Source organism: Gambusia affinis, linkage group LG20 (assembly GCF_019740435.1).
Source record: "Gambusia affinis linkage group LG20, SWU_Gaff_1.0, whole genome shotgun sequence".
Taxonomy (NCBI): domain Eukaryota; kingdom Metazoa; phylum Chordata; class Actinopteri; order Cyprinodontiformes; family Poeciliidae; genus Gambusia; species Gambusia affinis.
This window is the reverse complement of record NC_057887.1, coordinates 19,328,736-19,354,805: the sequence shown is the minus strand read 5'-3', so window position 1 is coordinate 19,354,805 and position 26,070 is coordinate 19,328,736. Positions and strand designations below refer to the sequence as shown.

The 26,070-nt window shown below is 36.1% G+C and overlaps 1 long non-coding RNA gene across 1 annotated transcript in view; it reads right to left on the bottom strand.

Moving 5' to 3' along the window:
• Positions 1-317: 317 nt before the first annotated feature.
• Positions 318-26,070, bottom strand: part of LOC122823070 — a 31,149-nt gene continuing 5,396 nt past the window's right edge. Inside the window, exons 3-4 of the long non-coding RNA XR_006369276.1 lie at positions 7,991-8,112; positions 318-1,672 (exon numbers count right to left, since the gene is read on the bottom strand). This is a non-coding gene — a long non-coding RNA (uncharacterized LOC122823070). The remainder of the gene's footprint in view (positions 1,673-7,990; positions 8,113-26,070) is intronic.

Genomic DNA, 26,070 nt, shown 5'->3' with positions numbered 1-26,070 from the left:
AGCCTCCCTGGTATGTATTTCATCCAACCACTTATAAAAACAGGCTTTATCCTCAAAATAATCACAAAACAAAAGTTTTGCCAAAAGACATTATATTCTAGATACCTTCATGAATTATAACAATCTGTTTGTCTCTCTTTTCTTTTGGGAGATTCTAGAAATGTTTGTGCAGTTGGTTGCTCAGTGAGTTTCAGACTGTAATCTTTTTGCCTTTTGGTGGGCATAGCCTCCAACCAAGGTGATCACCAGTGAGGTCCAACATATTCTTTTATGTCATCAGTTAAAGCTCAGTTCAGGCAGAAGGGCAGAGTCATGTGAAAAGTAAGTAGTGCAGTTTAATGAAAAGAGATTTTACAAATGTACATACACTAAATCAAGAATCTTGGTTATAGAGGAACAAAAGAAGCATGAGAGGTGCTGAGAGCATAGGGACATGACTGAAATGTCAAATAAAATCAAGATAAAATGTCTGAATAACATAAGCATGGAAAGAAACTGGAATGAGTCAAATAATGATTAAGCAGATCTAGAAGTATATAATTTACTAGAATGCAAAATGACACATCGTTCAAAGTTATAGTGATAAAAGGAAGTCCTTCCAGTCAAGACACTTTTGGCACTATCGCTTTGTAAATGTATTCCCAGTGAGAGATTTAAATCAAAATCATCCACACATGAATACTTTCATATATAGAAATATAAAGAATTATACATACAATAACACAGAGTGTGGAGAAAGTCTAGCATTCTAACAATAAAATTTACAAAATCCAGCCTGTTTATATAGCAATAGAATGTTATAAGTCACAGAGAGATTCACAATTCATTGTATTTTCTTATGATTTATTCAAATTCCCAGGCTTAACTGGACCCTCTAGCCTGAATGCAAAACACTGAGGCTTGAAGGGCCGTGACTGCTATACAAACAACAAGACAGCACAGTATGTGTAGTGGAGATGAAGACTTAAGTGTAGTCACTGGGATCTGTGAGATTAAGAATGGGAAATGTTGTGACAAATTCCAAGCTCATGCGGAAATAAACAAGTATTGCAGCAGTCAGACTTCCCATGCTGAAAATAAAAACCACAATTCATTATGCTGCAACAACATATTACTGAATCGGATATTTTACGTCTTCAAGACTGTTCGGTCTGAATATTTGTCAGTTTGTTTGCTAATGGTTTACAATATATGCCTTTTTTTCAGTTTGACCTTTATGCTTCTGACACACTGGTTGATTACTCCTGCATAAACCGGATTGAATAGACCAGTAATATTTTCTTTAAGATAATCACTGTTAGTCTGTGCTTCTTTTTCTTAGCATTTGTTACGTATTTGGCCTCAAAAGATCATGCTACAAATGGATATAAAAGTTACAATAAAAATCAATTCATTATGACTTTAGTTTTACATGGCTTTATTATTATATATAAACAATAAAATTCTGTTAAGGGCTGCACAATGGAGCTTTAGTCAACATTTTGACTTCTTTCTTTCTGAATGGAGTTTGCATGCTTGCCTTGTGCATGTATGGTTCTCACAAGGTTCTCCAGGTTACTCTAAACTTGCTCAGGTATGTACTACCTCTGTGATGGAATGATGACTTGTCCAGGGTGTATCCCTCTTCTAGCCCAATAGCAATTTGTTATAGTCACCTGTCCCTCCAGCGACCCTGCAGGTATAAGCGTATAGATGCATTGACATCCTGTTCATATGTTAGAGATGTAAGAGATAATGTGAAAATCACAATTTCTGAAATGACAAAAACATTGTTGGAAAATTGAGCAAAGCTAAATGATGAGCAAAAATTAATACCGGTTGCTTGGCAACTGTGAAGAAAAGAAGTGAATTCAAGAAAGATTGCTCTTGTGTACATGAGCCGCTCATAGCCTATGAGAAAGGGATGGAAATGCAGACTGAAAAAGTTATAAAGAAGGTAACCACAACCACATAAGGAGGATTTAAGAGAAGAGTTTTGGCGATCAAAACAGAGGGATCACTTTATCCAGAAGAGTCCTTTCCCCAACTGTTCAACTTGGTAAAGAAAAACACTGAATACTTCATAAACAGATGTCTATTGCAGAGTATCCGCACTTTATTTTTATGGAGCCCGTTTCTCCTTCAAAAACTAGTAGCATACACCTTGGCAGTAGAGAAAATTATATATTAAACCAATGTTATTTCACATTAAGGACACCATATACAATAATTATATTCCCAAACACGAAGATTATCCTATTGGTATAATCTTCTTGCAGCCATATTCTAAACAAAAGTGTCAAATAAGCACAACCTCTTCACATTGTCTGTATAGGGTGACCAAAAATGTTATTTTCCATTTCAAATAAATATAAAAAATAGATAAGTCAATACATAGTCATCCTGAATTTAAGACTATTTAGATGCAATTTCCGTTCACACCCTAAACTTCCTGTCTGCTTCTGAAGGTTGAGAACATTTACACACAGAGACACTGAGGTTGTAATATTTTCAGTATTGTGTTATGAAACTTAAATACCCTAATGAAATATTTTCTATTTTATCAAATCGTGAAGTGTTGGTGACCTGACACGATGGCCAGTGTCACCATAAGGTAACAAGAGAAATGTTGCTGGAACTTTTATAAAATCTATAATGAAAAATGCATTTTGAGTTAGTTTTAAGGGTTTTCTTTTTTTGGGAGGGAAGTGTTCAGGTTAATAAATTATTGCAGCCAGTTTTAGGTTGGACAGACAAAGATGTTCGGCTATTCTTCCTAGAAAAGTCTCAGATAGGATCCAAGTAGATTTCTTTGTTTTGTGAACTGGAAACTTGGAACAAGCATGATAAATAATTAGTTATGTTCTTGTCAAGCTTTCACAATTTCATTCTTTCGTTCCCCCTTCTACCATGTTCCTATGTCCTTTGCTCTTTTCTTCCTTTCATTTTCCACTTACCTTACTCTTATTTTGCGAGAAAGAGGGACACTCGCTGACTGCATGAAGGCCAAAAGTGTAAAATCTAAGATATGAATCTTTGCCTTTTTTACTGTTTGAGAATGTGGTAGTTTCATATTTTGGTTTTTTTTTTAAAACATTTGAACCCATGCTACCTCATTTTGTGTGACCTTGTGAAGTCATAGCACAGCGTTATTATTATTCCTCTTCACCCTTTATAAAACAAGCCACAGCCATGCATGTTCTGACCCATTGACTGCACAACAAAAAGCCAAATGGAAAAAGAGCACAGAGAGAAAATAAGTTGAAGGACTGAGATCTGACACAGACTGAGTTTGTAATCAATTAAGGACCTAATAGATATTCCCAGTGCTTCTATGTTTCAAGGAGAAAGAAAAAAAGTATTTTTAAAACCTTGACAGCTTGATTAAACGTTCCATCCAGTGACATTTGGAAAAGACTGGATCTGACATTTCTCTGTTGCCACGTAACAAGCAGCCATCCTTTCACCAGTGTAATAATGCTGTTCATCAGGAATACTCATTACAAAGCAAATTAATGAGCAGCCAGATTCTGCCAAGCCAAACTCCAATGGATTCAAGGCTTGATTTTCCTGTGCCGCTGAGCGGTGGGCAAATTTTGCTGAGATAAAGCTAATGAACTGAACTGCTCACCACCACAGAACAACAAAGCAAACACTGCTGGAGACTTTATTATAATTTCGACAGCCAGAGGATTAATTTTGGTAAGTTCTATTGTGTCTCAGTGTGTGGTTTTGAGCTGTGCATCCTACTGTAAAAAACAAAAAGACAAAAAATTGGCTTCACAAAAAAAAAAAAAAACTAAGAAATTTTATGAATCTCATGCATTCATGTAACGTTTTGAATATGAGAGTGACAAAACCTTAGAATGTCCTTACTGGAATAAAATAAAATATTATAAATCACAAACTTGAATATTGGTTTGCTTTGAAAATAAATTTGTTTCAGATTTGTAGTATCTTAACAGCAACATGGAGGTATATTGAATCTTACTGTGTAAAATGAAAACTACCTCATTCATGAGAAACTATACATAACTCTGGTTGCTTTGAATGTAGAAAAACTACTTTTTAAAAAATTCACCGGGCTATAAGTCGCTGGTATCTCCGCAGCTCTCAAGATTTCCACAAGGACGCCATTAATAAATCTGCTATTAAGGACGCAGCTCTCCATCTCCAACGCCGAACCATGGATTCGTTCACGCCGAGCTTACGTGCTGCGGCTATCGATCTGTACTGCCAGATCAATTGCCCTCAACTTAAAAGCTGCATCAAATGAACTTCTTTGTGTTGTTTCCACGATGAGGGGTTATAGGTTTGAAAACATTTCTCTGATGTGCCTGCTAGAAGCTGCTAGAAGCAGGCACAACGATGCCTGCTAGAAGCAGGTGTTGTTCTAAATGAAAATCAGCACTTTCTTCTTTGATTTCCAATTTTGACTTTCACTGATTCACTTCCTGCTAAAGAAGTTGTTGCAGAAAGATCAACAGAAAAGCTGCACTGGGCTATAAGCCGCATGGTTCAAAACGTGGGGAAAAAAGTAGTGGCTTATAGTCCGAAAAATACGGTAATAGTTTGAGTTATTATTTTGTGAAAGAGCAATTTTGAGATTGATTGATTTATGTACATTGAGATAGTTTATTGTGACTAACTATCACCCTACAGCACCATATTTCTTTTCCTATCGCATTGATACATATACTCCATGAGTTTGAACCTACTCATAGTATCTTGTTAATGAGAGAAAACAAGACTGCTTTGCTTTGTCATTCTACAAATTCCAGTTTGCTTCAAGCAATGCAGGAAATGTCTGTGACAGCCAGCACAGTTTTTTTTATTTCTGGTCTGTATCAAGTTCTGTAAAAACCTTAAAGGGCTTTAGGGATCATTATCCTATTGAAGTATGAATCTTTTTCCCAAAAGGATCCAAATCAAAGGCCGCAACATATCTCTGAAGAATAAGCTGCCTCTTTGCTTTGGCTGGTGCAACGGCACGCTTGAATATTTGTTTTGATACATTGCAGCATCCACTGCACTCTTTCTTGTTTCTATTCCTAGTTAGATTAACTCTTCTGTGCTGTTGGGAAATGGCCCTCAAGAAGGCCTGAATTTAGAAGGGTCCCACATATACTGTCTGAACAGTACTAAGATTTATGTGCACCGACACTGTCTGGAGGCCAATGATGTAAAAAATTCTGTAAATCTTATTCACTTATGATAACACCTTGAGTCGGAGGATCTTACAGCACAACAATGTTTTTTGCGGAATCTGCTTAAGGCAGACATGGTGACAGATATTGAACTGGATGGAAATTAATTAAATTGCATGAATATAGACTGAAAACTGAGGAGGCGTGGTTCTTCATGTTCAAAGGAGCCTCATACATAAGGTCGCTGACAGCAAGACAGTGTCTATATAGACACTCTGGCTATGTCACCAAAGAAAATACAGAAGCAGTGATAAGCTACCTGTCTTTATAATATTTGAATAAACCTTAAGGAAGAAGGCACTATAATGACGCGTGGTACCGGGTTGGATGGATGGATAATAGTCTATCTGCTATAGATAGACTATAGGGTTGTAGTCTATCTGCACATTGGTTAGGGTTACTAAGTAACTGGCTACTAAGTAACCAACATTTATGCTTAATTCATCATTGAAAACAGGTAGGTTCCCAGATAAAATGAAAACAGACACAGGGATCCCATTACATAAAACTGGTCACAAACATAATTTTACCAGTTTCAGACTTTACTTTTACAGTTCATAGAAAATTGCAGATATTTAGATATTCAGTTCATAGATAAAAATAAATAATTCTTTAAACTTCCACAGGATTTTTTACTCATTAATAATGTTATTTAATTTTTATGAAGAAAAGTATAATCTCCAGTTCAGCTTTTGACACCGGCAGTCTAAGTTTTGAGCTGAAAACAACTGAACAGTTGGACACTGTTGCCAGTATCGCATGGTATGGCATTGATTCTGTATTACTAGATTTAACTCACTTAATTGTTCTGTCTAGATGATGCAAATGATGATAAAAAAATACCTCTTCTTCAGTCTTTGCCACTGGTGGAAAATGTACTCATGTATGGTACATTTTCATTTGTTCTTTTTCTTCTCTCTTAATCTGTGTTGTGCGCCTTCAATGTTCTCACTTACAATTAACAGAATAACTAATTTCTGCCTAATTAGCTACAAGACTTGTTATGAAAAATACATTATTCCTACTTTGAAACACAGCTGTGCATCGTTAGATATGTATGATCTATGGGGTAAAAGGAAGTTGGTCAAAGTTGATGGCAAGATGAAAGTAATTTTACACTCATCAGCTCAGAAGCTGATAGGTGATCTTTCATCATGACAATGATCAAAAACACAAGGTCATTTTGATCCGTTAGAGCCTACAGCAAATAAAACTGAAGTTTCTGACCTCACTATCATTGAGTTACGATTGGGAGATCTCAGAAATTCAGTTCATACAAGAGAGTCCAAGAATTTTCTGGAGCATAAAGTTTTGTTCACCATTAAAAATGGCATCTTTATAATCTAAGAAAATGAAGTGTCAAAACTACTGGTAATAACTTAAAGCTGCCATGGATGTTAATTGGAGTAATAAATGAAAATAAAAACTTGGTCATGAAAGTTTTTTTATCAGGGTCATCTGGGTAGTTTCTGTTGTTGCTATGATTTGAAAGGGCAAACAAAATTATTTCAGAATTAAAGACTTCACCCAATCAGCAATTAGGAGTGACAAAAAATAAATAAATAAATACGGCCGTGCATTTATTAATGCAGGCCCGGAACAGCTTTTATTTGATTCAGGCTGGATAAATATTCTGAGCTTAGATCCATGTACGTATTTTTGTTCCATCCACCACAAAGGCCCCTGGTGAACATGCCTTTCTTGACCATAACAAGTGCTGCATATAAACGCAACTTTATTCCCAAGCTGTTCACTGGTTCCGAAGCTGGAATATATTTTCTCTGCCTTTATTTTTAGGTCACCGCTGGCGTTTGAAGGCCATATGCTGCTTTGCTAGGTTGCTTTGTAGAGTGAATTACGTCACTACCACTTTTGAGAAATGATGCGCATTTATTCCTGCTGGTCACTTCTGACCTTATATTTCTGGTGTCCTCAAATGAACTAGACTGCATGAATACATCCAGTCCTTACAATTGAAAAAGTGGATTTTATGATTTCATTCGTACTCTTCAACTGTGAATGACAGAATCTAAACAAAAAAAGGAGAGAAAATTACATTGTATGAATTCTAAGTAATTAATTTGCAATTTGACAATTCTTGCACAGGGAGACCACTATAAATCAGATTTACAGATAAATTACCTAATAAACCCAGTCTAATGTACAAATGCCTTTTAAAAGAAATTGGGATTGTCGTCTTTTCTTATGTTAAGGCTGTGTTGATGAATTCATAATGGCTTTATAGCTTACTTAAAAGTTACTGGTCCTAGAAGGAAGAATTAAGAACTAACTTTAGGAATTCACTGAACCCACACAATGTGCTTACCCTCAAGCAGAATGTTGTTTGTTAGCACATTAATTACACATCCTGTACCTTGAAATAGCAGATAAGGATTTAGAAATCATAATCATGCATTTTAGAGAGCCTACTTTCTGAAGTATTAACAAGCCTAAGAGAACAATGTACTTTGTCTAAGAAATGTATTTATGTAACTTTGCTCAGATAGTCCGACTTGGCTTCACAAACTAAAAAATCCCAAAACATCAGAATTACATACATAAAGGAACAGCTTCTCCAACAAAAACTTTACTCATAAGACTTCAACCATATGCCTTCCATCTTAGTCATTTGATATGACTTAACTTTTATTTCAGATGAAGAGAGGTGCCTTATTCAAAGCCTTTTGTATTTTGTTTTTATCATATTGCCTTGAACCTATTCTCGGTTTCGCTTCTTTACAAAGTCATCAAAACCTAATAACTTCAGACTGGAGAACTATGGAAACTCTGAGGCCGGTACTCACACAGATGAAACACTATTGCAGGGTCTTAGATGGAGGAGACAAAGCCCAGTCATCTGACATCTTTTCTGATGTAAAGAGTGTGTCTCTTCACCAGAAGGAGCCTGGCTCAGGGGACCACAGGACTGCGGGGACACCAAAAAATGGGGGCATAAAATCATTTCACTTGTAAAAAATCATTGTAATTGTACTAACTGTAACAACAAAATCCGAATGTAAAAATGTATTAAGCCTGTTAATAGATTTAAGCAACACAAAAGTAACAAATGTGCTTCAGAAAAAGGTGACCACTCTCCCACAAGGCGTCTCATTCTCCCACCTTCCAGCAGAAGTTATATCAGACTTATACGGTGCTTTTTTTTGGATGCTCAAAGATGCCTTACAATAAAATCAGTTAATTCTATTCACCCACACACTGATAATGGCAAGCTACTGGTTTGTATCTACTGACCACCACCAGAAGGCAAGGTGGGAGAAGTCTCTTGCCCAAGGACACAACGACAGAAATGGATGGGGAAGGAACTCAAACTGATCACCCACAATGCGATGATCTTCTACCTCCATCAATTCCATTTTATTTTTTTTTTAAACGTTTTTTTTTAAAAACATGCTCAAAAAAACAATTATTACAAAAGCAACAGCATGTTGCATCCACAAGATTGTGCGCTAGATTGTGGGTATGTGTGTTTGTGTTTCTTCTACCTTCCTACTCCATAAGGGGTGACCGGCTGGAGAAGCCTCCAGCTAGCGCTCATCACAATCAAGGAGCAGAATTTAGAGGAGCAAGTTTCCTGGGGCAGACACCAGATGGTCAGCTTACTGCTTGTGTTAAACTGGCTTGCTCATTAATTGTCACTAAAAAAGAAAACTATTTACTCTGCAGTTACCTCCTGTGACCTTTGTGCCTCCTAGTTCCATGTTACATGAATGATTTACTTCTGCCTCCCTGGATCCTACTTCCATGTTGCCTCTGCTGTTCTATGGTAAACTGCTCCTGTAAAGCCTTGGGTCCTTCGCCAAATGCTCACCTGCCTGTCCCTCTCCCAGTCAAACTCATTCTCAACCTCTATGCAGTTAGGAAGTTAAAAGCTTCTATAGGCAGATTATTAACGCATAACATTTTAAATGGATTACCGGTATACTACTAAGTATTGCATCCAACCAACCCTTTGCAATTGCAATACTTCCCAAGCCGTTATTGGGATATGCTTGACCACAGTGTTAGGAACGAAGTTTTGAAACTTCATGCAGAAAAGATATTCTTGAGCCTGAAAATAAAAACTTCTAATACAAACCTTTTAGTACATTAGAAGATGCTGCAATTATAAAAGTCCACCTTTTAGCCAAACCTTTGACTAATTTTGCTTTCTGAATACAAAAACTTATTTTCACTGGAAATAAATGCTAGTTTTGTGAATTACAAAATAGGTTTATAAAAAACAAAACACAACCATGGTTGATTTATTTCTCTATTAAAATTGTATCAATCAAGTAAATGATACAGTGCTCTACTGAAATACACATTTAATAGTATTATTTGTCCCTCTTAGTTGTAATGCATTAAACCTGTCTCTTTTACCTCAGCTGGTTAATTTGTGTGTTAGATAAAAGCCAAAATCTTTTTCTTTTTTTTTTCTTTGACAAGTTGAAAAAAAGGGATTTTGTCATCACTAACCTTTTGAAAACCTTTAACCTAGAAAAACTTGCAATCCAGATCTGTACCTTAGAGCAAAAAGTTTCTGACAGGAGATATCAGCATCTTCTTGATGATATTCATATACACATTACTCCTCCCAAGTGTCCATCTGGCTAGAGTAGAAAGTTGTAGAGGTTTTTGACTTGCAAATCAACCGTCTGACTTAATTAAACAGCACATACTCATCAATAAATAAATGTCTTAGATTGCAGTGACCCGATGGGTAAGGCTGCAACCTCCTTACCACTGAGACTGGGTTGAACTTTGAGGGTAGCTCCTTAATGTTTCATTTGTGCAGGCAGTGTACAGCTAACATCATCCCCAGTGATCTTTTTAGAGTTCAAAGTGCTTTCGTCTAGACAGACATCTTCACAGATTATGCATAAAAGGAAACTCTTCACTTCTTCTTTGTCATCCTAATATGAGGCTGCCTTTCAAGAGAGCTCAGCATGTTTCAAACATAAAACTTCTCGGACATTATGAAACGAAAATTTTCCATTTGGGATTAAATGTTTATAGGTTTGAAATTTTCATGTATTCATATGTGTACTTTACCTTCTACATCTGTGAAATAGAGGCTTAAAATATTTTACTGTGTAGTAAATAATGTAGGAGTTTCATTTTTAAAATTGAGCAGCGAAATATTTATAACTTTTTTGTGACATTTAATTTTTTTTTTTTTTCATTTATAACTGTACATTCTACTCATGCAGAAATCATGTTGTACAGACACTCATGTCATGCTGTGAGCAACAGACTGACACAAAACCCCAAGGCTTGTGGAACATGTTTGTAACTTACAACGTTACTTTGGGTGTTATGCTCACTTCATAACTGTTACTTCAAGATAGGCTCAATGTGTGACACCAAAGAAGATTTTCCCCTGTCAGAGGAATCATCGAATATTAAATGCTGTTTATGATCAAAATGTAAAATAGGGAAATATAACTGTGCAGAACATAAATAGCCAGTTAAATATTTTGCATGTGGTAATACCTGAGATTAGGAAGCATACATGTCGTTTGATTTTGAGCATATCTTGAAGTTGTAGCGCTGTAGGAAATGTACATGGAAATAAAAAATGTGCAGTGGCTCACAGCAAGTAAAACTGGTAGAAATTAAAATAAATGGTTCATTGAGTTTGAGTCTTTCACCTAGATTTTAAAGCATTTTGTTAAAATACTATATTTTGACCTCTTTGGATGTTCATATAATAGTTGCTATTTTTCATGGAGCAGAAGTATGAAAACTTAAGGAAATTATTTGTATTTCAATACTCAGATAAACACTTTAATCAATGTAGTAAATAAATGCTATTCATTAGGGGAATATATTCGGGGTGTTCACCAGTTAACACAACTGGCAAAACAGAAGCATATCAGGGTTTCCATGCTGTGAGGAAAAGCATTGAAAATTTTGTCTGAAAAAAGTTTATTTATTGAAAAAAAAAAATTTACTTTGTTTAAAAATTGCTTGCCTATCCAATTGGGCATCCATTCATCATGAATCCTTAATAACCATAACCTTTAAATGATGGGATTTTGTTATGAAAAACGTCCAGGAAACCCTTACTTATATACACATCATGTTAATCATGATCCAACACATTTTTAATCAGCTTTTCACAAACCCCAAAAATGATCTAAATATCATAATGCAGTCTGACACCCACATTATGTGAATCATTATCATTTATCTCCTTCCGTTTGATTGAACATTAACATAGCAATCAGTTAGCAGCTGCAGCCTGGACACCTGCATCTGTTAACAAATTCAGCATCTATAGTCCAAATACAACACAAACACCCATAAAAAATAAGAATTGGGGAAGTTTTGAGAAACAAGTCTGGAAGTCTAAATGTTACGTTACTTACCTGATATTTTATTTGGAATAAAACAGCAGTAATGAAAAGTGCATATAAAAAGCATGCATGTATGACTGTTTTTGTGACACATAAATTTCATAAAAAAACTAGAGGAGATTGAGAGTGTATTTCATATGTATAACATATTGTATTTTATGGTTATTAATCCCTATAAGACGGCACTGAAATGAAAAATCCGAGTAGGTGGAATTTCTCTTGGGGAAAAGATAGCAGCCTGTAGCATGGCTTTCAGATTTCCTTAGATTTAAAAGAAAGTCTCGTTTACACGGATGGTTCTATTATATTCTAGATTATTCATTCACAAACTGTGTCCCAAATGCAAACTTTTGTCCTGTTTTCACCTCTGAAAACAGTCTTTTGCTCTCAACTGAGCTTGTCTGATACAAAAAGGAATTGTAAAAACAAGAATGTGAAATAAATTGAGAAACAAAAAATCATTCTACCCATTGTTTAATATCTTACATTTCTCTTTATGGTAATTTAGCTTCAAAAATTTGGATGCAAGATGAGTCAAATATCCTTGATATCTTTGATGACTAAATGAGGTGAGATACATTTACCCCTTAATAAAAAAGGTAAATATATGTTATAAACATATCTGACTGAAAGGAACAATGCTCTACTGCATGAGTCAGCAGTAAAACAATCAATATATTGGTTTATAACAAAGACTTTATGATGAGTATGTGTTTATTTGTTGCTCAAACCTCTTTTCCCTTTATTTTCCCTTGGCAAATGTTGCACCAAGGCCAAATTATAATTTAATTTTGTGTAGCCTGATTATCTAAAAATTAGAAGATATCTGGGGAATAATTAATGTAATTTTTAATTAAGGAGAATTAATACTGAGCTGATTAATATATAAATGAAGCTAAGGATTGACTTCAGTTTTGCCTGAGGATTTTGATTTCATTCACTGAATAAAACCCCAAGACATTGAACCTTTAAGTATACATGTGGGAAGATAATTGAGGGTTATGAACTGGAGCATTTTCATTTTCATTGATTAAATTTTCGTTTGTAAAGTCTTTGCAAAATATTTTCTGCCAGAGGTAATTTGTATTGTTGGATGGGAAAAAACAACTTGAAGCATTATTGGATATCAAATGATTTAAACATCAGAGACAATTCTCTGTTTTACAACAACAACATTCCATGCTTGATTTGAGTATTTTAGATATTTTCTGGTAATGCTTTGGAGCGTTTTTCCACAGAAAAATCCACAAAAAGTGAACTATAAATACTAAAACAAGTATTTCCACCAACTGAAGAGTCAAGTGAGAGCCGTCAATATAAACGTCTCATTCATCAATCATTTCATTATCTTCCTGTTCCATTTGTGAGTTATGAATGATTGTAGTTTATGGAGGCAATTTAACCATATCAATATTATTTATACCTGCGTCCCTGCAATACAGTTGGTCTAAAATCACCACCTTAGACTATCAAGTAATCAGTTAATCTCTCATCTACAAACGCAGCTGAATACAGGAATAAAACGCAGCTTTCAGAGCAAAATATTTATTAATACCAACTAGAGAAATTAAGGGAATAACTGTGTTAAAGAATGGAGTCAGAAATGCTATTTATAGATTCAGGGGATGTTCATCAGGTGTAAGCGGTGCATAGACCTATTTTAACGGCGTGGGATGTGATTTTAAAATAAACAGCGGGAAGATAAATCAGCCTCTGTTTTCCTGTTTTTATTGTTTGCTTTGTTTTGTTTTGTTCCCCAGGTGTTCTGCCTTGGCATTTCAGGTATGACATATGGAGAAGTTGGTTGCCTACATGTGCCAGGGCAGTTTTTCTCAAGCTGATTTTCTTATTGTGTGACTGACTTAATAAATCAAGATTGTATTTGGCAACAAAGTCGACAGGCCACACTGACAGAATGAGATTCTGTGTTTTCTTGTCTTTAAACCATCTGGTTTAATTATGCATGGATGTCTTGGTTAATCTAATACTTATTCAACATTCTATTGTAGAATTGCTGTGTTTTTAATGTTTCTTTTATTTAGAGAGAAGACGACTTTTTTAGGAACTGTTATATTTTCAGAAAGTGAGAGGAAGCAAAAAAAGAGTAAAACATAACCAACCTATTATCAAAAATGACATGTTAAGTGGACTTTCCCACATGCAGTCATATTAAATCAAACATTTACATATAAATTAGTGTTGAACCCAACATTTCTTTAGATTATATTGATTACACACATTATTAGCCACTAGGACATGTTTTTTCATGCACAGCTCTACAGCAATAATGTCTGTTCACAGTGGTTTTAGTGCAGTTCTGATACTTTTTAATTGCTTTCTTCAATCTTTCAGTTAAATTGTGCAATCTCCCTTCAGAGTTTCTATAATGAGGTAATATAGTATATGATTCAGAAGGTATAAAAATTCACCATTTTGGTTAAATGGCTAATTTTACAGAAAACAAGGCACTTGGACTGCACAGCTCTGCAATCTGTGTTAAGAAAATTTGTGTTTTGTTCCATACACCCATTTAGTATATTGCTGTTCAGATAATGCCAATGCCGGACTTATGCATTCATCTATTATTTTAAAATCTAAGATTTGGCAGGCATGTATTTATAAACAATTACTTAGGCTGAACTATTTGGCTGAACCCTATTTTCTTGACATTTGAGTGATGCCCCAGCTTAGTAATTTTGTTCTAAATTATTAGTTTTTATTAATAATTACCCTAAGCAATTATTACAGTTATGAATAGCCAGTAGCTCTGACGAGTAAAAATTGAATTCAAAATATGTGAGTTAAGAAGCTAAAAAACTAAGTGCCACCCTTAGCAGTTTTACTCTCTGCGTTTTATAGATTGGATTTGCTGTGAAATACAGCACAGTCCAAAGGAAAAGTACTGTGAAACAAGCCAAAGTTTGTTGTTGATGTTAAATTAAAAATGTTTTTAAAGAATAGTAAAAATCAAACACGCAATACAGCTTTACAACTGTGGAGCCACTACTACTTTAGCACAACTATTAGTAGTTGCAGCCTTGGAGGGAAAATACATTCACCTTGCAAAGAACTCTGAATTCAGTCAGATGTGTCAGCTCTTTTATATAAGTCATTCTTAATACCCATCTCTCTCTCTCTCTCTCTCATCTTGTAGTTTACCCGAAACACTCTCCAGTCCATGCCACTCAGATTTCTGCTGTACCTTGGCAAGCTTTTTCCAAGCCTGTAGAAAATTCTCTGTGAAAAGTGACCAGCTAGAGGAAATTAAAGAGAAAGAGAAATCATAGAGAAAGGGAAGACAACTGCCTGAGGGGAGCACATCTATTAGAATTGAGGATTAAGCCGGCTGGAATTTAAGCAAGCACAGCTAAACTGAAGTACAAACATAAGCATGCATCTTTCACCACACATGTATCGTCCTATTTTATTTTTCTCGTCAAATGTTAAGCCTAAATAAACTTCAATTTGAATGTTTTGTGTTTAATTGTGTTTAGTAAATTGCCATGTTCAGAAACCCAACTCTCTCAATGAAAATTCAACTGAGCCCATTTTAAAGAACACATTGAATGCTCAACCTTCTACATGGTTGAGTTTAAACATCACAGTGTGCTTCAGCACCGATTCTCCCACACAAGAGTGACACACTCATGAAAGACAGAAATCCAACAGAGCTCCTTTAGTGCCCTTTGTGACATTTTACTGTCCACCATCCTTCCACAGGTGACTTTCTTCACATCAGCCTCCAGCTGACTTGACAGGAAGCAGACAATGTCATTAAAAAACACCAAGCACCTGCCAGGGGACTGGGTAGGAATGCTAAGTGTCCTGAGATCTGCCACTTAATGTGACAAGGGCATTTCAGCACCTGACAAGCCATCCTTAGCCATGCTGCACCGCAGGCCGTGCTGTGAGCTTTGCCTCAAAATGTTCTTCAGTTGTCTTTTATTTAATCGTACAAAGTCTGAAATTAAACACCTCAACCCTGTAGCCTACAGGTCCATGTGACATACAAAGAAAGTTCGAAAATCACTGTGAACGTTTAAAAAAAATTGTTCACAATATACAGGGGCTCTCAAAAATGTACACGTCCCTGTTAAAATGTTTTTACTTGACAAATTGTTGAACAATTTGAGTGGACAATAAACAAGCATCAGACAACCTAATTACATAATCGCCTAAATTGTTTGTAAAAGCACATTTTAATCTAATTTTAGCATTAGTTCTTCATTATCAGCATCCTATAATATTAACTTTGCAACATTTAATCACTCTGCCTTGCAAAAGTTCTCCAAATCAATCAAATTTTCGAGGACATCTACTGTTTGTAGCTCTCTTCAGATGACACCAAAAATGCGGCAAACTTTGTTCTGGAGAATAAAAACACAAAAGTGAATAATTAAAACTATTTTTAAAAAGTAAACTCTTATTTTACCATGTGGCATCCAACTGAGATCACCTTTTACAAACGTGGCCTGGCCACAAAAGCAACAACATACATCCTTTACTTTCATTACTTTTTAAATGAAAGTAAGATAAAATGGTATTTTAAAAACAATTAAAAAATCATTCTATAAATAGTCAATCTCAATCACTAATTTGTAACCACAGAGCAATCTTTATCACACATAAAATAAAGGATATTACTTTAGACCTCTGATTATGTAGAATTCCATTAATAATCTAAATAAGTGGACATTTCCAAATAATGTTTTTTAAATAATAAAAAACAAACAAAAAAACAAAAAAGACATTTATTCGCAATATTCACAAGGAATGTGCTAGATGGAGATTTCTCAAGGTCTGAGTTACGGCAATGTCTAGAAGAGGACATGGCATTAAACTGGGCGAGAGGTAATGTGGGAAAGTTGTCATGACTGATGAGATAAGTGGCAGATCGAAACGCAGGTAGGAGAATGAAAGTCGCATAACAACGATTTATTGATGGCCCTAAAGACACTTGCAGGTTAATGCAGGAGAATATGGAGCACAGGAGTTCATCAAGGGTTAGTACCGGGGAAGGTGTGAGTAGATGCAAGGCTCCAGCAGGGAATTATGGCATGGATAAAAGTATATACATACACATGGAGGAGAGATGGGAAGGACGCGAAGGATAAAACGTCATTTTTCATGTTTCGGATGAATAACATTTTTCATGTCATTCACCTGAATGTTCAGGTAGATGACATGGGAGATTGTGGTGCTGAAAATTGTGGAAAAGTAGGCCAGACTGTGGATAATGTTGGCAGAGGAGCTTGGAGACCAAGGGTCTTTGATGAAGCAAAGTGTGAATTTGCAGCAACTCCAGGGATCAAGAAGCCATTGGAAGAAGATTGGAAGCAGATGGTGATGACTAAAGAACCCAGGAGGTGATTCAGAAGATCTTGAAGCCTGTAGCTCAGGAGATGGTGACAAAGAAGCAGCAGCTTGGGATCTGGTGACCAACTCCACTAATGGTCTAGTGGCCGGCTGCAGGCTCTTTTGTCAGAAGAGTTAGTTCTGTGGTGTAGAATGTCCGGAAATCTGTGGCACACGAGCTTGAAGTCTGGTGGTTGGAGGCAAAGAAGCAGGTACTCTGAAGGCTGATGGCACAGGAGTCTGGAAGCAGCAGAACTGTGATCCATTAGGTTAGGGTGTCTACACGTGTGGCTGAGGTAGCTTCCAGATGACCAGAAACCTGGATGGTGACAGAGACACCTAGGCGGCCGACATCGAAGGATGACAACTAATGATGGAGGCTTAAGTACCCCGATGTTGGGAGAAGATGACAAAGGAGAAAGTGCAGGGATTGCTTGGCTTGATTGGTCAGGAAGTCCAGGGTGGCTGACAGTGGATTCAGTAGAGAGAGTTACCTGTAGGTTGCTGGCCTGTAGACCAGTAGGTAGGTGCTATTTGGTAGTTTGATTGATGGTATGAATGTTGTAGCACATAGGCATCAAGTCTTAGTTTGTGTTGTCCCTTGACTGATAGCAACTCCTAAGATCACTGAACAGATCAGGTAGATTCTGTTTGTATGTAGGCACAAAATCTCATTTCATGGAGGTGGGTATTTGAAGGGAGCACAAAAGCATTAAAGGACTTCACCATAATGTTGTAGTATTGCAGACAATTGGAAAAATGTTCCAGGTTTTCTGAGGCATACAATTAAGACATACTGAAAGATAGCTTAATTACTTCAACCTAAAGGACAATCAGGGAACTGGCGGAGAGGAGCACTGATTCTAACTATCCATGATTTGATTGCAGATGACTTAGAAGTTGGGCCCGCCCTAAAAGGAAATCTGTTTCACAAGAGAAAAGGAAGGAGCAAAGAAAACACAATCTTTGCTTTAGCCAGTTCTGTTAAGTGTGACTTTGTATAACATTATTCATAAATCTTTGCTTCTTGTTTTCCTTCAGCAATACCACTCTGATACAATTTCCTCACCTCGTCTCTTAAAAGTTAGATTTTTTTATCAATTCATAAAAGAGTTTTTTGTTGCATTATTGAAAACATCCCTGATTTCTTCGTGGGAAATGGGTTTTAAACTATGATGAATTTTCCTTGTGTATAGCAGAAGAGAAATTTTCAAGTGACAGTCTCGTTTTATACTATCTCACCTAACCGTCACAGTTCATTGGATATGGCTCTATTATATCTAGAAGGATGATGGCTGAAACCAGACCTGTCTGCGATGATTTGTCTCAAACTCATCTCATGATCCAGGGAAAAGTTTGCTATCATAGCTTTAGTATTGTGGATAAAAGATACTTTTATTAAGAAAACTGCCAATGTTTTTTTATTAGATAAAATTAGCCCATTACTTAAAATTGCTATTTAGTTTTGGAGACTTGGAGAATGCTTTGATTGGTGTATTTAACAACACTTGGCAAAAGCAATAGATCATGCAAATTTATTTGTTGTAAATTGTGAAAACAATTGGCAAAAATAAATGTTTAACCAATTTTCATAATTTAATTTCAGCTAGGAGTAGCCCTCATATTTACAGAGATCCTGACATAAATGAAACTCTTATCCCAACAAAATAAAGTTATTAATCTTATTTTTGTAACAGTGCATACATGCAAGTATCAAGGCATTCCCCGTTTAATGACACATCAGATTTAAATGCATGGTTCTTGTACAGTTTATGTTAAGTAGGACAACTAACCAATCAAGGTTGATCAATGTTAAAAATGGTAAAAAAGCAGGGCCAGCCCAGTTCCTCTTGATTACTGAACCAGTTCTTAACCAACGGTGCAAAAAAATCAGAAGTGTGGGACTTTTCACAAGTATTTGTCCTCCTGTTCTGTGATGACATTTTGTTTTTAAAATGTAAAAATGAGGCATAGTTCTTCATCTGCCCCACTGATCTTCTGCCAGGTCTACATATGACTGTGTGATATTGTTCTGCTTGAAAATTACAAATCAAGCTGAAATATTTTTTTCTTTTATGAAAATGAACTGAAGTTTCCACCTTGTACCAGCCAAAAGATTCACACTTTAGCTAAAAATGGGTGTTGTCAAAAAAAAAAAAAAAATACACAAATATCTAAATATCTAATGTCAATCTTATTTTATATTTCCAAGTTAAATAAAAATCTTATTGAATGCATTTGGTTTATGGCTTTTTTTGTATCGTTTATAAATTGTTTTGTGAACCTTGCAATTTTTTTTATTTATTTTGCCTCTAATCTTAAACCACTTTTAGACCAGGCAGGTCTACCATTTAACAAATACAGGTCTAAATCACGACTACAAATAGACGGCTCTCTGAATCATGTCTAAAAAAGGTCCAAGTGTTGTTTCAGTGTTGAAATCAAGTCCGTGGCTCAGTAGGTAGGGTGCATGCTTGCTGTGGTGGAAAGCAAGGCTTTTAATGAGTGTGAGAATGAAAAAAAAAAGTCTGCATGAGTCAACTGGCAAAGTATTCCACTGAATTACAGATAGTCACCTTTCTTCCATAACCCATGAAGCCATAAACGTATAACGTTGAAAAATTAAATAAATAAATAAAATCAACTTTGGCTACTACAATTATAGCTATATTCTTAAATTCTCTGATTACCTACATACACGTCACTATATTAGCTGCTTTGTCAACTAAACAACTATTGACAACATGGATCAGAGAAAACAGAATTTGCTGCTCACGTTCTTTCTTCAAAACAGAGTGAAACACATTTTTTAGCAGTTGGAGAGGTTCTATTATAAGTTATTTAAAAGAAAATAAGCAAACATTTGAATACATCATTACTAAGTATTAGCAACCAAATGGAGAAAAGGAATATAGAAAGAATACAGGTGTTTTTAATGCTGGTATGTAGATTCTCTAAAAGGATTAAGGTCTTTGGTCTGCTTACAACCACCTTCAACAAAAAAGAAATTCAGTGAGTCAAACTTCTGACTACAGTCCCTTACGGCAGCTTCCCAGTAAATTGCCTAAGTGACAATGTAAGTGTGCTTTGGTGTAGCATTTCTGTATTATTTATTCCTCAGGAAATGCTGTCAGCTTGTGTTAAAACTTAAAACCTCTCCTTGGAGAAGTTTTAAATAAAACCCTTCAAACAAAATGGTATTTTAACGTCAAACGTTATGCAGCTCTTTCATATAGATGGTTGATATTGCTTCCAATTCCAATGCTGAACAAGATCAATTTCAAAGAGTGAAGACACATAAACTGAATTATGTTATGGGAAATTGGAAAGAAATAACTTTTAAATCCTAAACTGAAGAACATGTGTTCAGGCAGCAACTCATTTAATGTTATTTGTTGTATTTTATTTTAAGGCTCCAGCAGATGTTTGAGGAATTTCATCATGAAAGGATGTAAAAACCTTAAAACTTAAATGTTTAAAAATACATAATGTAGAGGCAAAGGGGGATTTGCAATAAATCAAAGAACCAAAGTTCAAAAGCTGTTGAGCTTCACAGTTTTGTAGAAAGATTAAAAATATGTTTTAAAGAAGATGCATGTTTTGAACTTAATGTTTAAGGGGTTTATTTGAATTCTGTTTTCCCTTTGAATGCTTTTTATGTGGGAATTACTCAGGCTTCACAGCTCCTCTGCAAACAATAACTGAAATTAATATTTTTTTGTGGTGCTTAGCAAACAGAAATCATTTTGTGAATCCTCACTGTATATGTAAACACTTGGTTTTCATAGCCAGTAACAGTAAAGCATGAAAGGTTGATTCTAATTATGTTCCTTTATTTCTGTTCTTCTCTTTAACTTGGTAAAACAATATTTTTATGAGCATCCCTTCATCTGTGCTGCTGCTCATATGAACTTATTGATGAGTTCAGTTTGTTTGTCCTTTAGCTGCCACATGAAGCTGAGGTGGGGATTGCAGACCTGGCTGAACTGCCTTCCATTTCCAAATTCTCCTTGCAGGAATCTTATTAGTGTGTGCATTTGTCAGAGATTGATACTTTGTCAGCAATAATTGTATTTTAACACTCTGCCCAGTTGTATTTTTCCTAACAGTTACAAAAAAATCAAATGGAAACACATCTAGTTTGTGGCCTAAATATGCATTCTCTACAGCTCCTCTTTGACTCCATATTTTTATTCAATCCACTAGTTACCATGGTAATCTGTGAGGCAGTAAAACATCCAAAGACCCTGAAGTCCAACTTCTTATATAATGATTCACTAAGAATGATTACCGTGTGTAGGAAGTTGACATTTGGTCTTAAAAATCCCCATATAATTCACTTTTTCAAACAGAGAATCTAAAGCTGAGTTCTTGGGGAATACCATTGCCCTTTTATCTTCAGCTCTGATCCAAGAACCAAATATGTCCTTATTAGATATCTCTGAGAAATGCACCTGTGGCATTAGGCCTGTAGCCATCAGGTGTCATCGAGGAGTAAGAAAACAGTGAATGTCAGTGTACAGGTGGGTTTACAAATAAGAAGCATGCAGGCTCTGGTGGGCTTTTTTTAACTGCGGAATACTAGGAATGGTTTTTTTTAACTACGACGTGTGCTGCTACCAAACTAAGCACAGTTACACTGATTTAATATCAGTGTGATTTGGCACTATTGCTTCTCTGTGTATGAGCCTCCACCATGTGGTCATACAGATCTGCAACTCATACATAGAGGATGAAACAAGGTCAGAGTGGTAAAACATGGAATACTCTCTTTGTGGGCTGTACTCAATCTGCTGCATCCATTTAATGCAACCTACTTTCAGTACTGGCCACAGTTTGTGACTGTTCTGCTGATGCAAAATGCCCAGATGGGTACAATTAGCAGTGCATATACACAGGAAAAATAATTCATCACAAAGGTGACAACAACACAAGTAGAGCAGATTACCTTTCAAAACCAGAACATAAGTGGCTTGATTGCTAAATTAGCTGAGTGAAACGTGGTGGATTAGGTCTTCAAATGTTGCAACTGCAAGATTTAAAACTACAGGTACAAATACATATTTAAAACCACAGCTAATAATTAAAGCAGAAAAAACACTACACACTGAAAAGATTAAAATTGCTTAGAGGTGTAAACTGTAAAAGGGATGGTTTGGATCTTAAATATTTGTCTCTGGATAAAATTTGGAGAATGTTAAGTCTTATGGCTTAAACATTCTCTTTAGCCTGGCCTGATTGCTCTCTAAATGACAATTAACCATTTTACCTCAGTGTAATGCAACATTTTAACCAATTTCCCTTTGCCCACATTCTTCGATGCTCTTCTCAGCTCTTCACTGTAGGACAGGAATGGAGTTTCCTGAGGAAAATAAATACATGCAGCTGCCTTTCATGTTTGTCAACAACCCCTATGGATATTGCAAGAGGAAGATTTGGAATTATTCTGTACCTGAATATTAAAGACTTCTTTCAATGTATGAACGGTAACCGAGTGTGTCCAAGAAGGCATGAAATTCAAAATACAACAAAGATTATGCTCAGTGGGGGGCATTTGATGCATTTACAACATTAAATCTGGTTCTAAAGGTTTAACAGCTAGCTGTGAATGTGTGCATGAGCAGAAACTCAAACAGCAGGGGGGAATTTGATTATGAAAACATGATGATCATATTATCTCGCTCCGACCTGAATTTGGTGTTATTCCTTCAAAAAAGCTTTTATGTTTTTTTTTTTTTCCCTTCAGTTTTAATATATTCAAACTTACTGAGATTAGAATATCTCTGCAGTGCAAAAGAAGAAACACTTTCTTTCAAATGAAATTTTTTTTAAATGAATGTAGAATTGTACACATTGGACCTCAAGCTCACATTCCATTTTTGTCTTTTCTTCCAAAAGAAAAGGTTATTTTCATGCTGAGCTGTTTCATTTCACATGGCCAAACTGACTGACTAAAACTGAACTCGGTGACTTGTGCTATATCAACTACCAATTAATTGTGAGGGATCTTTTAAACTATAGCCTCAATATGTATCCATTTTAACTTTAAAAGCAGCAGAAGGTATTTTTTTAATCCAAATACATAGCCAAAGGAGACATTGATCCACCATGAGTAAAAAAATTAAATATTTAACAGTCCTGGGCAGCCTCAGGGTGGCGGCCTTGCTAATCACTAGGCTAAGTATGCATGTGGTGACAGTGGAGAAGAACCATTCCAATTTTACAGGAAGATGAACCTGACTCAGTACCGACTGTCTACCTTAACGAACTAGAAGCTGAAAGAACAAGAAACACTAAAGCTGCTGTCACAAAATACAAATAAGTTAACGGTGCAGATGAATCAAACCACAAAGTGATGGATGAGCACAGGACAGACTGCAGCAGAAAAGTACTTCATACCTTAATACAGTGTGAATTAAAAGTACATCAGTAGTTTTGTGAGGTAAAAATGCTTTCCTAAGATGTGTTGCATTTATCATTTTCAGACACTTTAAGGGTTAACAGCGTGTTAAATCTAGTAACATGATTCTGCACTCAGTTGTGCTTAATTGCTTTTTTTGTTACTTTGGGTGTTGATGTTATTTTTCATCTATGTGGAGCAACTGAAAATTCATGCAGTTAATGGAGCAGAGATCTACTGACCCATCAAGCTTTTGTTCACTGTAGCATTGCATCGTTTGAATATCTTGCAGACCTGCTGCCACCGCATTGCTGACAGACCTGGATTCCAAAGGCTTCAGCAGAATAACTGGATCACGTCAGTAAAGGTTGACGAGGATGTGACTGACAAGCTGGAGGAGCAATGCAGAAATTTTCTGAAAGTGCAACTCTAGAGGTTTAAACTTTCAGAGGAGTGATGAGGTCGTTTCTTAAAGTCATCCTTTTCTTTTAAAGTAGATAAGCACCAACATTAGGATCAGACATACTTGGTTTGAAGTTAAAAGCTTAACAAACTCACCAGAGACCAGGCTGTGTATATTGTAGCATTCAAAGTTCAGTAATAGAGCGCAGAAGTGTATCAGAAGTCTGACAAAGCAGTAGTGTAAGATGTCCAGCTAAAAGCTGCAGGGCTCCTGGGAAATAGTAATGGAGGTGGATCCCCTCATCTTCCATCCCTGTTGTTAACTCCCATTTGGTCCCCGAATGTCTGCTGAGGTAGACAGGACATCCGAATGGCTGTCCAACATGTTGAAGATCAGCTTCTCCAGCTTGGTCAGGGGACAACAAGCAATCTGTTCAAATAGCAATCTGGACATGGTGAAGATTTAATAAAATTCTGTCAAGTGAAAGGCCTAATATGATGGTAAACTGATGACGTAACTCCAAAGATTGATTGCAGGATAGCATAAGCAGATTAAATGAGATGCATAACCAAATAAGAAGACAGTTACAAAAAAAAAAAAAGACAATATATATATTTTTGGCCAACCAAAAGCCCTCCTCTGGGTTCCGTCTTTGTGGGCAGACCTGAAGTCAATTGCTATGCCAGTTCTGTTAGTAGGAATGTGCCAAAATTGCAAAACTAAATTGCAAAATTGTAAGACCAAAGGTTAAAAAAAGAAAGAAAAATACTATTTGTAAATTTTGTTCTACCATAATTAAAAATTCTCTCAAAAAAGCCATTCTTCAGAAAACTCTGCTGTTAAAACGCAATAAAACACAGAATGTTGTGGTTGTAACATGACAGAACTTGTCACCTCTCCTAAATATGCACATTAAAAGTTTGATGCAAAATGTAATTTGAACAAGCAAATACAAATCCAACTCAACTTATGTTTGTAGTGTTGCAATGAACTGGGTAATGTCCCCAGAAACAAGAAGTTGTTTGAGTGTAGTGCGTGTCAGATTCAAAATCAACCTTAAAAGCAGGTGTGACTTGTGCTGCTGTGCAGAGGGAAGCAAAAGAAGACACTTCACGCTCCACAATGATCTGGGATTTACTCCTTTGTGCCGTCGAGGTTATGTTTTGTTACACTCAGTTCTCGCTTGGCTGCGTCCACTATTCCCTCTCCTGGACTGACTGATTTGCCATGATAGTGGCTTTCTGTTGGACTTCTCAGCACTGGGTGTTGGTGTGGAGCTCACTTTAAATAGCATGACATCTTTCACTGATATATGTCAATCCTTGCAACATATCTTCCTCCTGTTATGGAAAGGACTTGCAAATTGAGTTGGTGTGGTAGAAACCTTGGTAAAGTTTACATTTTGTTTATTCAGAAAACAATGCTCCTGATAACGCAGGCGTGAGACAGAGGCTGTAATTTTCCTTGCCTGCAGACTGCAATTTGTTCCCTGTTGTTAATAGAGACATAGCTCACAGAACCTCGGCTTTATCATGCTATTTTGATGTGTGGTGTACTTTTACATCCATCCATGTGACTAGCATTTAAGCACTCAGGTGTGATTACTGTCCTCTTACTTTGTCACCTGTGCTTTTTCTTTCCCATGAACATGATCCCACCGTACTATTTACCTGCACAATTTAAAATCCCCTGCTCTGACAGAGACGCATCTGTCATATTGATCCTCCTTAAAGGGATTGAGGGAGCTCATCTGATGACATTCAGTCAAAACTTGACACAAGAGGGGATTTGTAATGTTGACATTCTAAGAACACATAAAAACAAAGAGCTGTCCACCCTGCTTGCTTCGCACTGACAGAAGAGAAGCTTTCAAAACAAACTACATAAATTTTTTTTTTGCAACTGTCATGGTTGATGTACGATGCCAAAAGGTGGCATATCCATGTTTTCACACAAATTCTGTTTATTTTTTTCCAAAATTCACACAGAGGAATGAGATGATCCCTCTTAAGACCACTCCAGACCACAGGCTGACCTCTGTTAAGCTTGTTGTGTGTAACTGACCACAGAGTTGTATAAAGCCATTTTTCAGCTGAGTCCATATTTGTTCTGAAAGTATCTGAAAACTTGAATGTCGCAAATGTTTCTATATCCAATAAAGTGGGAAACCCCCCCTTTACAAAAAAAAACGTTAGCTTCACATGTAAAAATCACATTCCAAAACCATGCACCGCATGCGAATTGATGTTCGTCACATAAAAAAATCCACATGTAAAACAAGTGTAAAACAATTCAATTTGGAATGTTTCGTGGTATAAAAATGTGATTTCCTCATGTACACGTTTCTCACAGACTTCCTTTTACGCT